Source organism: Chelonia mydas, chromosome 4 (genome assembly GCF_015237465.2).
Source record: "Chelonia mydas isolate rCheMyd1 chromosome 4, rCheMyd1.pri.v2, whole genome shotgun sequence".
Lineage (NCBI taxonomy): Eukaryota > Metazoa > Chordata > Testudines > Cheloniidae > Chelonia > Chelonia mydas.
The window spans coordinates 73,433,822-73,446,930 of record NC_057852.1 but is presented as its reverse complement, the minus strand read 5'-3'; positions in this window follow the sequence as shown (position 1 = coordinate 73,446,930).

Below are 13,109 nucleotides of genomic sequence, written 5' to 3'. Positions count from 1 at the left end.
TTACCCCCTAAGATTTAGCCCACCTCTCCTACAAGAGGGAATCAGGGTACGTGCACATGAAGGGGAACCTCAGTCTGTGAAGACTTAAAAAGTCTTTAATTCTTCCTCCAGGCTAGTAGGGTTCCACAGTTTTCTACAAGTCTCATGCAACCTTTAGGAGCTGGCCCTTTGAGTTTCACCCACACTGGGCATTATGGCACAATTTCAAACTCTACTTTTAAAACATTTAGATCCTGTCCTAATTCCTTGTTAACCCTAAACTAGGCCTCTATGATGCTGTGAGGAAGGTGAAAAAAACTACCAAACACCTTTCAGAGTAGCAGCCGTGTTAGTCTGTATCTGCAAAAAGAAAAGGAGTACTTGTGGCACCTTAGAGACTAACAAATTTATTTGAGCATAAGCTTTCCTGAGTTGCATCTGATGAAGTGAGCTGTAGATCACAAAAGCTTATGCTTAAATAAATTTGTTAGTCTCTAAGATGCCACAAGTCCTCCTTTTCTTTTCACCAAACACCTTGTCAGTCTTGCCTGGAGGGAAAAATTCCTTCCTGATCCAAAAACCTGGCAATCAGTCAGACCCACAGCATCCTGGAAATACAGTTCAAATTATATCTCCATTCTATACGAGGGGCGGTGGCGCATAAACTTCTGCTGCATATCCTTGTGGGCTTCACATAGAGGAAGGGGAGCGGGGTAGGGCATGAGCAACAATCAATTCTCCCCTCCCTCACCATAACCCAGCCAATGGAGCAGAGAGGCAGATAATTCTCTCCTCCTCCCCTAGCCTACTCCTCTCAGGATCCTCTGGGTTCTCTTTCCCAGGCTGATCTGATTAAACATCCACCTCAGGCCCCTGAGATCAGGGTGGTCATTTTCAATTAAAATTGCAAATATCCTATGTGGGGATCTCTTTTAAAGTTATTTAGAAAAATGCATTAACCTTTTTACAGCTTTTTTGTATTAAAAACATTATTGGCCTGATTCTCCCAGGTGTTGGGCAACAAACTGGAAATCAATAGCAGCTATGGGTGAGCATGTCTGAAAATCAGGTGAGAGGATTTCATAGAAACATAGAATATCAGGGTTGGAAGGGACCTCAGGAGGTCATCTAGTCCAACCACCTGATCAAAGCAGGACCAATCCCCAACTAAATCATCCCAACCAGGGCTTTGTCAAGCCTGACCTTACAAACCTCTAAGGAAGGAGATTCCACCACCTCCCTATGTAACGCATTCCAGTGTTTCACCACCCTCCTAGTGAAAAAGTTTTTCCTAATATCCAACCTAAACCTCCCGCACTGCAACTTGAGACCATTACTCCTCATTCTGTCATCTGCTACCACTGAACAGTCTAGATCCATCCTCTTTGGAACCCCCTTTCAGGTAGTTGAAAGCAGCTATCAAATCCCCCCCTCATTCTTCTCTTCCACAGACTAAATAATCCCAGTTCCCTCAGCCTCTCCTCATAAGTCATGTGTTCTAGTCCCCTAATCATTTTTGTTGCCCTCCGCTGGACGTTTTCCAATTTTTCCACATCCTTCTTGTAGTGTGGGGCCCAAAACTGGACACAGTACTCCAGATGAGGCCTCACCAATGTTGCATAGAGGGGAATGATCACGTCCCTCAATCTGCAGGCAATGCCTCTACTTATACATCCCAAAATGCCATTGGCCTTCTTGGCAACAAGGGCACACTGTTGACTCATATCCAGCTTCTCATCCTCTGTAACCCCTAGGTCCTTTTCTGCAGAACTGCTGCCAAGCCATTCGGTCCCTAGTCTGTAGCGGTGCATGGGATTCTTCCATCCTAAGTGCAGGACTCTGCACTTGTCCTTCTTGAATCTCATCAGATTTCTTTTGGCCCAATCATCTAATTTGTCTAGGTCCCTCTGTATCCTATCCTCCTGCGTATCTACCACTCCTCCCGGAGTAGTGTGATCTGCAAACTTGCTGAGGGTACAATCCACACCATCCTCCAGATCATTTCATGTGTTTAAAGCAGCTGCTGCTTAAGTGCACTAATAGTTCAAGTGCTAAAAGTCCACAAGATATACTTCAGAGTATCAGCTATGTTAGTCTGTATCCGCAAAAAGAAAAGGAGTACTTGTGGCACCTTAGAGACTAACACATTTATTTGAGCATAAGCTTTCGTGAGCTACAGCTCACTTCATCGGATGCATTCAGTGGAAAATACAGTGGGGAGATTTTATATACACAGAGAACATGAAACAATGGGTGTTACCATACACACTGTAACAAGAGTGATCAGGTAAGGTGAGCTATTACCAGCAGGAGAGAAAAAAAAACCTTTTGTAGTGATAATCAAGATGGGCCATTTCCAGCAGTTGACAAGAATATGTGAGGAACATTGGGGGGGGGGGGGAAGGAATAAACATGGGGAAATAGTTTTACTTTATTATTCTCGCAATGACTGTTCACTCCTTGGGTAAATCCTGGCCCAATTAAAGTCAGTGGGAGTTTTGCCATTGATGTCAAAGGGGCGATATCACCGACTGTCTGCCTCTGTCATCCCTTTCCTTTCCTCTCCCGCAAATGTCTCCAAGTGACATCACAGCTGATCAAACAATGAGAAGCTGTTGCAAATAAATTGTCTGTTTTCATTACAAAATGTTCAAAAATATTTTTTTGCTTTTCCAGAAAAATATCTAAAACATTCTCAAAAAAGTTATCAACATTCTTCATTTAACAAAAAAAAAAGGTATTTTGAGATAAATATTTTTTTTAAAAATTTTAAATAAAAAGCACACTATTTACAGAATATGAAAAATATTTTTGCGAACAAGTTTGGTTTTGAAAATAGGCCATTTTCTGATGAAAAAACCTCTTGTTCTGAAAATTTCTATCAGTTTTAATCAGAGTCTAGTTCTATTGTGCTTCTCTTACATTAGGGTTATGCCCAGTTGTAAGTATTTTGCAAGACCAAACACTAGATTGTAAACAGGGTCAGGGACTCCATTTTACTTTTGTAAGGTGCCATGCACATCTGTGGTTTTACAAAGGTAATAGATAAGATCCCAAGAATCATCACTGGCATGTTAGTCCAGGCAAAGCGGGTAAATCACAAGGATTTTACCTTCCTGTTTGTTAACAGAAAGCGTTTTCATGTTCCTTTATTTCACTGTACTCCCCTCAATACAGCTTGTATCTTGGCACTTTTGTTACTTTATTTTTTCATTCTGCTGATAATTCTCCTTGTCAGCAGAACAAAGACTTTACATATCAGGGCAAGATAATGTCAGCACATGTCACTCGCTATCATATTTAAACTCACATTATCATATTACATAGAAATCTGGTAGTTAACTTAATAACAATAACAATCTTCACATATATCATTTAGCAAGAGGCATAAATCTGTCATCAGTGAGCAACCAAAAGTAAACCTGCATAATCTATTGTAAAGGATCTAGCCTTAAAGAGCTCCCATACCTTCCCTCTGTAAACATCATAGCCATATTCAATGATTGTTTTCATAACTTAGTGAATTTTGGCAACAGAAATTCTGTGTGTTTATTTTTTTAAAATGTGCCTGCTACATATCAATAGAGGGTTCAGGCCTGATCCAAAGCTCATTGAACTCAATGGAAAGGTTCCCATTGACTTTGACAGGGACTTTGATTAATAGATTTTAAGGCCAGAAGGGATCATCTAGTCTGACTTGTTGAACAACATAGGCCATAGAACTTCACCAAGTACTTTTTTCATCAAACCCATACTCCTGGTTGAGCCAGAGCATATCCATTAGAAAGACATCCAGTCTTGATTTAAACTCTTCACATGGAAGAATTCAGCTTCTATCAGCTACAGCTAATGCTTAAAAATATTCAAAAAATAATCAGAATTTAAGCTATGAAAAAAGATTTCACCACAAATAAGGTAATGGACTCTTACCATTTTGAGGGAAGATTAATTGTACTACTCTCAGAGAAAGGCCCTGATCCTGCAGTCTGATCTATGCAGGTGAACTTGTGCACCCATGAGTCCCAGTGGGGGGCAGACTCCTGCCCAGACAGATCCCACAGCAAGATTGGGTGTTCATGTGCAGGGATGATAAAGGTGAGAGAGTTATGCAAGTTTGCTGAATCCTCTGGCCTTAACCACAGTAGCATTATCAGCAATGCTTGATCATACAGTAATAAACACTTGGAAGCAAACAAAGACTTGGAGCATCCAAGAACAAGAACAAATATTATAAATCCACCCATAGTTGTCAAAGTACCCTCTCTTTTTTTAGTGCCATTTAGAAAGATTATGTGCCAATTTTTTTAATTGATTTATTTATTATTATTATTACATAAATGCTGAAATATGAAAGAATGTGAGAAGTATAAAGGGGCTACTTCCATACACTGGAAATGGGCAAAGGAGGAGCAGACATAAATTAATCAGGTTCCCAAACACTGTCCAATACATATGCATATATTGCAGTTCTAGATTATTATTGTTTATTGTTAAAAGCAGTCAGCTCAAAGAAAGATGCCTTGACAAGAAAACAGACTAAGCCTATTTCTTCACTTCATGCTAGCTGCAGGGCAAACAACTGAGGGGTTACTAACTCATGGTAGCATAACCCATAAGAGCACAACCACATGTACTATGCCGTCACTCCCTACGTCCGCACTGGCACCATATCAGGGTGTGACAAACAATACAACTATCTGGGAGCGTATCCCACGATTAATAGTGCCACACCTCACTGCGTCACTCCATGCTCACATTTGCAGGGTGTTGTCAGGCAACTTGTCTGTCTGCTCTGAGGATTGTGGGAGGCTGTTTAATGGAGAGAAAACTTGAGTAGGTTCCTTGTGTGGGTATGTAGCAAATACCATCAAAAGAAGAATTGAAGTGAACTAAAATAACACAAAATAGAAGGATATGATTCAAAGGAAAACAAAAATTAATTATAAAGTATTCTCTTAATGCTCTGTATGGTAAGAAAAGTATGAGGAGAAGAAAATTCTTTTAAAATCTTGCACTTTGCTACATTTACCTACCTTTAAATTTTTGAATGAGTCAGCCTTGAGAACAGGCTAACAAAGGGTCACTGGTTCTCACTAAAAATTCATTTGCACGCACTAATGTAGTGTCGGAGAGGAGGGGAAACATTTTGGGTTGGAAAGTTTTAAAGAAGTAAGAGTTTCACTGTTCCAAGGGCATTGTTCTGCTGTATCAAACAGCAGAGATGGCTGAAGCTGGAGAAACACAAGCAGGCAAACTGCAAGCTGGACACTGAACAGAGGTAGATAGATAATCCACTTCTGGTGAAAGCACAAATAGATGGCCAGATAGTACACAGGAATGGTGCCTAGAGGGCTTATGGAAAGGGATTGGAGAACAGTCACATCTCAGTCATTGTGATTGCCCATCGCTGCACATTTTTAACAGTTACTTTGGGGTAGCAATACACATTAACAGCCACCATGGGCTGCCGATGGCTCAGGGCGTGGTGGCTACCTTGCTGTGTCATACAGACACAGGCAAGTGCATGTGCTAATGCAGCGGCTGTTGAGGGAAAAAAAATGCAGTTGAGGCTGAGATAAGTCTGCAGCGAAGGTAAAGCCTAAGAACTTCTTTTCACTGCAGTGTTAGCTCAAGGTATAACTTGGTGCTTGAGCATGTTGCTAGGGTCCCAGGAGGACAAGACTTACCAGTGCCACTGACTGTACTGCCCCATCAGGGGCTTCACTGCTATTCTTACCTGCGCTATTTTTAATATAGCTACATCTAGCTAGCTCAGGTGTGTCTACATGTGCTGCAACCACACTTCCCAACTGCAGTGTGGACAAACCCTTGTTCTCCCTATTGCCAAAACGTAGTTGTGCGCTAAACTCTAAGCACGCGACTAGTGTTTTTCACTAGAGCGGGTTGGAATTGTTGACTAAATGTATTTGTGTCTAAATGTGCTGTTTTTGTCAAAGCGGAAATGTTTCACAGAGACTTACTGGTTTTTATTAAATTTTCAATGAAAGGTTTCAGGTCATTTCCACTGTGTAAGAACAAGACCTAAATCCAAAATCTGCCATTTTTGCTCCAAAACAGATGCTTTCACACAATTCTGTTTCACAAAAACATTCTAAATATTTTAGTTTTGTTCCAGTGTGGAATGAAAACAAATTTTGAAACCTCAAATGTTGCTGTGAAATGGAACTGTTGTCCTCCAGCTGGCCTCTATGTTTAACATCAGTGCGACTAATCATGTGCTTCACTTTAAGCACATACATAAGTGTTTTCAGGATCCTATTCCTGTGTGGTTATGAGTGCCTTTAACAAGACCTGAAGGCAACGGTTAGCTCAGTGTATAGCAGGGGCTACCCAGTAGAGTTTAAGGTATTTCAGTTTTAACATATGAAATCCTAAAGGGACTGGGACCACGCTGAGTGAGAGAGTGGCTCTTTCCTCAAGCAATACTGGAGCAGCTGAGGTGACTGAGATGCAACTCCCTTGGTATAAGCAAGAAGTATCTGCTGGCAAGCATTATCTGGGAAAGCTTCTGAGCTTAGTATTCACCTTCCCCTGGCTCATCAAAGCCTGGATTTGTTAGCTTTCTAGACACACTGGCAAAGAAAATGCACCTGACATATATATGGGGAGATGACAGATTGAGGCTGGTTGGGCATGAGTGAGGCATTTATATTGTATTAATATTTCTCAGTGTGTGACTAGTTAGGAGATAAGTACGGTTTATTGTATTTTGTTTTATTTGTAAATGTGCCGTAAATTTTCATTATTGTTAAAGCACTCAGAACAACTGGAATAGCTGTTATTGACTAGCTATTATTAACTGGAATTAAAAATGAAACAAAGCAGTTAGTCATATACAGTTAATCAAAACTATGTAAATTGGAGGTGATTATAAAATGAATGAAGCATATTTTCCTCCATTGCAAACATGTGGGGCAGAGTGGAAGGACTGAAATTAGTTGGTAAATTTAATCCAGTTCTTAGCAGGTAGGTTATAAAGACCAGAAACACCAAATATACACTATCATTACAAAAATGAAACTGTCAGGCAGTCAGCCAGTCTCATAAGACAAATAGTTCCTTAAAAGGATTTTTGTTAAACTTATCATCACCTTTTGTTCCTTACATGCAATTTCCAAGTGTAGTGATTTGGCATTTACCCTGAATCCTGACCATTGTCCTAAAAGTGATACAGTATATTGGAGACAACTTCTTACTACCAAGAATCCTGAACATCCTGGTATCCTTTAAGTATTCCTCTTTTGTTACTTCTTCTTTCAGTATGTCTACACTTACAGCAGTGTGCCGAGCACAGACTCCGCATGCCCAGCTATCATAGATATAAATCAGACATGCCAAACCCACAAAAAAAGTGCAGAAATTGGTCTTGTTTTTGGCTTAATTGGCTTGTGAATTGCTTGTTGGCTATTTTTGCTTGTAGCTTTTTGCTTGTTGCTTCTTTTTTTTTTTTTTTTTTTGATTGGCTCCCGGCAAGCAGAGGCAAGGGGAAAGCAAGGGCAAGTAGGGGAGAGAGTCAGGGGTGCACAGTAGGTCCACCACAGTCCCAGACTACACGCCGGGGGGATATAGTCACATAGAGTGTTGGGGTTCTTAGGAACTGGCTTGTTTTGAAATGGGATTAGCTTGATTTTTTGGCTTATTGTGAAAGTCGGTGTGCTTATTTACTGCACGAAAGTTGACAACTGTGATATAAATAGCGGTATAGATGGTGAGGCACTGCTTCGGCAAGTAGAGTAGAGCTAGTGTGCCCTACATAGCTGAACCCTACGGTATGCACGCTCTATGGGCTCCCTACACACCCAAACAGTGCATCCCACATCTACACTGTTATTTTCAACAGCAAAGTGTCCCACTGCCATCCCCCTGCTGGTGCCTTTCCCCGCTGCGTCCCTCCTGCCAGAACCTTTCACTGTCTCAGGTAGCTACACACCACAGTGAGTGCGGATGCAGCCTGACTTTCACTGTGGCGTGTAGCTACATGTTCCCTGCACACCGCCACAAATGTAGACAATTTCTTAGAGGTTGAAGGTAGCTTGACCTCTCCCAGTTGGTCTGCACGAAATTCACAGACAAGTGTAATTAGAAATAATAGTCTAGCTTCTCTGTTGCCTTATGTCATTTATACCAGTGCAAAGTGAATACAATGTGGTATAAAATTTTACCTGATCAGAATGACAGCATTTGTCAATTTAAACCAGCTGAGGATCTGCCCTATGGTTTGCCTAACAGCTCTAATCTTCTGCTCAGCAAAATCTATACTAGATAGGCACAACTCGTGTCATTACACTTTCAAAACGAAATGTTATGACTTTCCATTTTGAAACTATATTTTGTTTTGAATGAAACATTTTGTTTTCAGTCAAACACAACATTTCATTCAACCCAAATCTTTTTTTTTTTTTTGGTTCAGCCACCAAATCAAAAAACCAATATTCACCCAGCTCCAATTTACATGTATAAAGAATGCATACTCTGGGCTGCACATCTCTTTCTCCCTGACTTTTTTGGCAAGCAGCTTGTCAGTCACTGTCTTTGATTTCTTGGGTAGATAGTGTAGCCCCCTTTTTCCCATATCCACCAGTTATGGTCTGTGCTCCATTCGGTCTTAAAAGTGTGAGACTGGATATTCTAACATTAGGCATCCTACAGATAACCCCCTCAGAGCTGACATGGCCATCTTATGAAGTGTCCCTTGCATACATCTTCCCCCAATTCAGAACCATGTTCCTTATTTTTGACTGCTTCCTTCCTGTTTTTTCTCAACAGCTTTACAAATTCAAAAGGTCATCTGCTCTTTGTGCTATCTTAATGAATGTGCTTTTGCAAGCTAATGGTCTTGACTGGAGCTGTCACCCTGAAGTCAGTTCAGTCTGTTTTTTAAGGATACAGAGTGTATATAATTCTTTTTCATTCTCAGCATTAAATGTACTCTATATCAAGCATGAATTCTGGACAGATTAATGCCAACCAGTAACAATTGTGATTGACCTTGCTTTACACAGGCAAGTTTGAATACTCAAATCTAATTTGTTCTACATGATTGACCTTTTCCAGCCCCAATCCTTTTTGTATCTGTTTTGTGTGATGGATTAGTGCAGAGTTATTTTAATCATAGACATCATTTTAAAGTTGTTTTTGAAGGACGTTTTGGTTTATTTGGATTTTTTTCTTTTAAAATAGTTTTTTTTTAAAGGTCTCTTCTTCTTGTTCTCCCAAGTTGAGGTGGTGTGAGGATGTGAGTTCTGACTTGGCAGGATAGAATTTTATGTGATGCCAAGGAGACAATACAAATATATCAGTACTAAAATAAGAAGCACAAGATATATATAAACTGAGAGAGGGGAATATCTTTGCAAATTATTCTTCCAATACCCAACCTCATTAGCCTAGAAAAAGGGCAGATTTATTGTAGCATTGTTTTCCTTACATCCAATATCTATCATTTTCCAGCCTGGGGTCACAAGCAGAAATAACAACTAATTCTGAGAATAACTGAACATTTCTTTCAAGGTGCTGAATGTATTTAATACACATGGAAACTCAACACCTTGCTGGATTGGGCCTTTAGAATATTCTGTGCAGAACTATTCAGTTACTGAGAACATATTGATAAAGGCTCTCCTCACAGGAATATAAAATTTAGGAGTTGTATTTGATAAACAAAAATAAGTGAGTAATCAGATGATTTTAAATGTAGTGCAATAAAAGGATCTGTATAGCAACTGTTGGCATACAGAGTGAGCACAGCTAAGCAAGCTGCTAGTAATGAACCAATTCAATAAACTGAGATGAATAATAAACTAAAATGTGTCAGAAGCAACAAAGACTTTTTTTTGTAAACCTTCCAAGTCCAAATGGAATATCTTGTTGGATTCATCCTGAGCTAATCATTTATCTCGGACTGTGTAGCTGTAAACAACCTGGTATATTAGGGAACATATTTAAATTCTACTATTTTAGATTAATCACATTGTATTACAATGTCAGGATGACTATTAGGTTTAATCTCAAACTATTTTGCAACAGATTCACCATGACCTTAACATGGTCTCATGCATTTTATACAATCATGCCCTAAATGATTCCTAAGTATCAACCTATGTTAGGTATATGTATTTTAAAAAGCTGGTTTACTCAGTTGTCCTAATCCAAATGATGTGCCTGATTAACAAGGGTGCCTGAAGGAGGGGAGAATAAGTGGTTCCCCCCCCTTGGTGTTTGTGGGTAATTTGGCCCCCAACACAAATTAGAATAGCTTCAAAGCTGCTATAACTTTCATCAGCTGAACCATCCCTTCAGGCATGTTCAACTAGTCCAGAATAGCCACAGTGTTCTACAATCTGATCCATGCTCCCTCTTGACACTGGCATGCTTATAATGCCTAGAAACCAGACACAGATGGAGTAGAGTAGGTACAAACATCTGTCACAGGGCTGGCCCCTGTAAATCAAGTGGATCCAGTGCCCCTGTGCCAGGACAGGTGAGCCCATTTGGCCAATTAAGAGGGCAGAGCAGCTGCTAGGGGTTATAAAAGATCAGGGAGTGAGCCAATTGAATGATAGAGACCTGGTGAATCAGTCAGAAAGAGCCATCTGGGAAAAGCTGTGGAAAGTAGAAAGTTCTCTATAGGCCATGGCTGGGAAGAGGAAGAAAGGGGTTAAGAGGATGCATGTTTGGGATGTGGGAGAAGGTGGAAGGCAGGAGAACAGCAAGAGGGGTTTGCTGGCTGGCATCCCCAAGCCCAAGAGTCAGGTCTGGAGAGGGCTGAAGGGCCAGGGCAGCAGCAGACTGCGGTGTCTGCTGGCTCTAAGCCTGAGAGTTGGAACCAAGGACCAGAGAGGGCTGAAGACAGGGGAGCAGCAAAGGAGCTTTGCCACTGACATCTCAGGGGAAAACCAGGGGAACTGTGAGAGGGGCAAAAGGAGTGAGGGATTTTCCCCTTGTGAGTTTAGTCTCTAGCAGAGGCTGTGGCGGGTCCTTCAGGAAAGAGTGGGGTTACACCTAGATGAAAGGGCTAGAGTGACTGTCCTGGCAGCGGGACAGAGGAGGACTGGCAGAGTGTCTGGGACACTGGAATGTAGTATGTGTTTCATCAATGGCTGAGAGAATATGTAACTTTTTTAAGGATAGTTGCAGCAGTGTAATAAATGGTCTGTTTTGGGATTTAGGTTTGGCACTATCTATGCTATGGTTTTGATAATAAACTGGCCCAAGGAAGGGTATTATTCCATCAAGAGAGCCTGAAGTAGAGTCCTTGTGTTGCCTGAGGGGGAACTGAGGCAGGCACGCCTGTCATGTTGTGTCTTGTTGCAAGAGGGTGCACCAGTCAAGGTGGCTTTATGGGCACCATCTTTATGCCATGAGATATTCACTTGCTCATGGGGAATTCCCAGTTGCTCCACTAGAGCACCTGTCTGCCCCATTTTGCCATTGGACTGGAATGCAAAGTGGACGGAGTGAGGGCCAATGATTGTACTCTGAACAGTGATTGTTTTAGAGGGGAATTTTTGAGGCATACAGCTCCCCTAGAAACTTTCACCATTTAAAAACAAAATTAGCGTTCAGAATTCAAGGTATTCGGCCATTCTAATAGGTCAGCAGACACAGGCCACATTAACAAAATGACAGTGTCATATTTTCCATTGTCTGACAACTAAAGAAAAAATAAAAATAGAACTTGGAGTGAACACTTTTACTGACTAGTGCTCATTTGTTGGTGAAGACATACAGGATGCTACATGAATAAAGGCAAGTAACTCATCCTGCCCTAGATGTGAGGTTGTTTTATTTTCTGAGTTAACTTAGATAGTCCTGTTTTCAGCTATATTGTTTCCCAAACATCTGGGAATGGGATGAAAATTGTTTTATTTTCCTTTGGAAATGTAGAAAAAAAACAATGAGCCACCTGTACCTTTCCCATCATCCAGTGGTCCTTCTGGATTTTGCCTTTATAATTTTCTAAACTATGGTTATCACACACTGTGTTTCCTCTGCCCATTTTTAATGCCTGTCTCTTTGAGCTCTAGAACATGTATTGGCTCTTTTATTCTACATTGTTCTTGGCTCTGTCCACCTTTCATAATTATAGGATTGAAAGTTCAATTGAGTTCAGTAACAAGCAAGTTATCCCATGCCAGATAAATGGAATACAGACAGAAGTTGTCTCAAAGTAGGCTTCTGATAAGCTTGCTTTATTTAACTCAAGATTTTTAAAGGGGTTCATAAACAAAATATGACCATATCGTATCTTCCCTGTCTTGTTGACATAGTTCCTAGGTAAAGTGAACAACAAGCCAAAACAGTTTCCTGCTATTTTCACAGTCACAGAGCTCTTTCGCCTACCCATGGTCTACTTCAAAGGACAACTTCTGCAATTTTTCCCATTACTTCCTTTTATGTGGTTTAAAATGTATGATTACCAACCTCTTCCTGAAAATACTTAACCCTCAGTTATCACTAATTGTGTTTCCTAACTAGTCCCATTTGAAAATTCCAGGAATTTCTATGTTTACTTAATGTGCCATACAGTGGGGAAGCAATACCTAAAGTAGGATTTAAAGCTGTGATGTTAGCCTGTTAGCTAACGTGCTAACTGGCATGTTTGGAAAAAACTAGTGTAAACTTGAAGTCAGTGGACTTTGCATCAGTCCCCTAATCCTGTTTCCACTGAAGTCAATAGTGAAAGAGAAGAAGGATGGCTGCTGATGCTTAGCCCACCAAATTGCTTAGATCTGCTCTGAGACAGAGTGGTTAAAATGCCAGCTGTTGATCTACATGAGTGCTCCTCTTGTGGATACTACTAAGCAAAATTTAGGGAAAAAAGGCTAGATAGAAATATGATTATCAGGTTTGTTACATAACTGTAAGTAAGAACAATGTAATAAACCTATATATTACAAGATTAAATTACCAGTTCTTTCCCAATCATCACTTTCCTCCCATTTTACTGAGTTCTCTATAATTTGTTAAAGCTTTAGTTTTGCTTAATTAGCCAAATGCTAAAATAACAGAATCAGCATGAATTAATTCATATCCGCATGAATTTCACATAACTATGTTTCATCATGAAATGGTTGATCTGTCTTAATTCCTAGGATATTATTTTAAAT